Consider the following 3,497-nt stretch of genomic DNA (forward strand, 5'->3'; position numbering starts at 1 on the left):
CGGAGAACCCGGAGAGAACACACGCTGCACGGGGAGAACGCTATTCCATCAAACTTCTCAAAAACTTAAAGGGAAAAATATGCTAGTTTGATTTCTGGCCGTACATGGAAAACAAACAAGAAAATCAATTGGTAAAGGAACAGTAAGTTGGGAGAATATTTAAGTAAAACTAAGTTGGTTGGTTGTGACAGTTGGTGCTGCACTTTGTTAAATGATTAATTTGTATCCACGTTGATATTAAAAAGTGTTTTTATTCGTCAGGGTCGAAGAGGTTGAAATAATTCACTGGGACTCACCTCTTTAAAAAAATCAAAAGAAAGAAAAAAGACTGGGAGGAACACACCTTTAATAAAGTAAATAATGTTACATATTTTACGACAAATGAATACTGTGCAAGCCACAAACAAACATGTACAAATATAAGAAACCACAAGTAAATGTAGACATGTTCCAACCAGCACAGTGTACATTTTCAATACCGTATCTCTCTCAATGTCAGTGCACATGAATAATTTCCTCACCACACCCCAACGATCCCTCTGAGTCACTCTCTTGCATGCACATGGAGAACTGGAATAAACCATGACTTAAAATGAAACTGACACACGAGTTTGAGTGTGGCGTAAGATCGGCGTAATCTCCAACTGTAACAACTGAAAGCATGCAACACATCACTGCAGCTACTGAGAACTGCTTGTTGGCTACCTTATATGACGTTAACGGATCAGCTTACTCATGTCTTTAAGGAGCGACTGAGGTGCCGGACGAGGAAGAAACACAACGTAAAACTCCACGGTGACGGGAGCCGCCTACACTTTTGGAAATGGTTCACAAACCACCTTGACCATTTTTGCTTCATGCCAGTACAAACTCACAGTGCAAACTTTTTGTGTGTGGATTATATTTTTGTAAACCTCAATTGCCTAAAATCACACAATTACACTCTATTGACAGGGCTACACAGTTACACCCCGATCATCCAGGGAACACAAATGTTTATTTGAGAGCAGATGGGATGTAATGCAACTTCTGTTTGCATGTATTTGGTTATATGTTGAAAGAGTCATGAGCCTCACTATGGCTTTAGAAAATCCAGTTAATATTACCATAGCTAAATTATTAACACGTGGATGTTGTTAATACATGAAAGTCAGTCAGGAATAAATCTCCAAAACATGAAACAATGCCTCTGGCGTGAGTTACATATGAATAAAAGCCTGGTTCACAGTAAAGATGAAGTAAAAGAAAACAAAATGGGGCCCTTCGTTTAGTGCTGTGTTAAGTCCTCTAATACAGTGTCAAGCATCGTTCCTTCAGCACAGTGACAGTGTCTGCACTGCAAATACAGCATTACTGTATATTCAGTACCCGCAGATTTGAACGTTCCCTAATGAACAAGCCTTTGCCTGATGTTTTGTACCACAGCATCTTCCTCTCTGAGTCCACTGCTAGTTGTTGGTGTAACACCTGCGTGTGGTACACGTCATGCTGCAGGCCGGCTTTTATATTCACACATGCTGTGGTAGAGTACAGCATAACACAGCAGGAAGACAGGCGGGAGTCGAGCACCTCGTCAAACAGCGGAGTTCCCCTTGTCGGCTCTGAGTGAGAGAAGGAACGAGAGAAATAACTGCAATACATCCCAGTTATTGACACTGTAGAAGTAAACATGTCAAGCAAAGTGATGCTAGATCAAAAAATATATAACGCGTGATAAATAAAAACCACACAGCATGTTTTCTTTACAGTGCTGTCCAACACAAGCACAATACTGCAAACTCTGCATTTGTTCAGCGGCTGCCAGATCTGCTCTTTAATTTAGAAGGTAGATGCACTGTAGCCTTTTTAAAGGTGTTTTACTCTCCAAATAATAAAACTCTGACTCATGAGTCTGCTGAGCAGCAGATTGACAAATTAAGAGAATGTATAAAGACAGTAGATATTCAGAAATCAGGTGACTTCACTGCAGCAGCTGCAGAGACTGTGTAATACTGCAGCCAAACATTTACTTACTTACCAGTCCTTGTTATGGAAAATGACATCAATTACACAATTTTGGGCAAAAAAAGGTAAAATCAGCCTGAAATTTCATGAAGCTTGAGAGAAAAATAGTTTCACGAGCGAGGACCACACAACTGAACTGAAGCTTGATTTGTTTGTTGGATGCAAATGAGCGTTGTGTTGGTGATGATGAGCTGATGGTGCGNTAAAAGCAAAACTTCTTGTTTGAAAACTACTTGACCAAACAAAAAGCGTACAGTTATGGAGAGAAACAACACATTATTTCAACTTGTATAACTTTTCTCTGGTTTATCTCCAAACTCAGTCTTTATTAGTTTCTTTTTGTTTTTGTACTCGTGCTTTGATTAACAGCATTATATTTGATTCATGTCATCATCATTTACAATTAAGGTCGACAGTCCTCATGGAAACATGACATCTGCTTTATGATTATCTTTATATCTTTATACATGTGGGAACAGTTTGACAGAAGAATGGATGTGTTCATATCACTTCTTTTATTTTTTTTCCAGGGGCAATAATATATGGAGTCATCTGCCTGGCTTCGTAATGAAAGAAACTTGCCTACACACCGCTAAGCATTACTACAAACACGTTTATTAAAGCTTTGCTGCAAGTAGCAAAGACTGGAAAATCACCTACACTGGTGTCACAGAACAAAGTATTCTTGATTGAAATCTGAGTCAGTCACAAACAGATCAACAGGGCATATGCCATGAAATTGTAGTGATTTTATGTGTCATGATTTTAGACACTTGATGTTTGTTGACATAAAAAAAATACATCAGGGACTGTGAAAGAAATTAAAAGGCTGACATTAAGCACAGCTGAACAACATACAGATCTCTCACTGTAAAAGCATCGTCGTTCAAGTCCTCTAAAATAATGCGGCTACGAAGACGAGGTCCGCTGTCACTGTTATTGAAGCTCACTGTTGTGCTGGGATCGGTGTGGATGCTTTCCCTACTCAGTGATATGAGAACAGACTGGAGTCTTAACTACAGCTGGTTGGATTATACAGATATTGATGACGGTCCGGAGAAAGAGTGCAACTGTTCTGCAATCATGCAGGGAAACAAGGCGGAGTTGGAAAAGGCCAAATTACTGACCATCACAAAAGACTTCCGCAAGAGAGTTCAGATCCCTGACGAGTATTATATTAATGCAACTAAAGACTGCAGGTGTGTTGCTTTAAATCACTAACTGTTGAACTCTGAGTCATGACTGAAATGTTTCAGATTTCACTGAAATTCTTCAAAACTTTGTTTTGACAGGAAATTCAAGTTAAGCAGGAAATACATAACATTCCCATTAAGTGAAGAAGAGGAGGAGTTTCCTCTGGCTTACTCTATGGTGGTCCATCACAAGGTATGCAAACGCTGAATCCTGAAGTTTTATTCATATCAACTTAAAGGATTGTGCAGTAGGTCTACACAGCTTACCTTAATCTTTTTTAAAAGGTGCACCACAGATTT

Source organism: Stegastes partitus, unplaced genomic scaffold (genome assembly GCF_000690725.1).
Source record: "Stegastes partitus isolate 25-593 unplaced genomic scaffold, Stegastes_partitus-1.0.2 Scaffold963, whole genome shotgun sequence".
In the NCBI taxonomy this organism is placed as follows: Eukaryota; Metazoa; Chordata; class Actinopteri; family Pomacentridae; genus Stegastes; species Stegastes partitus.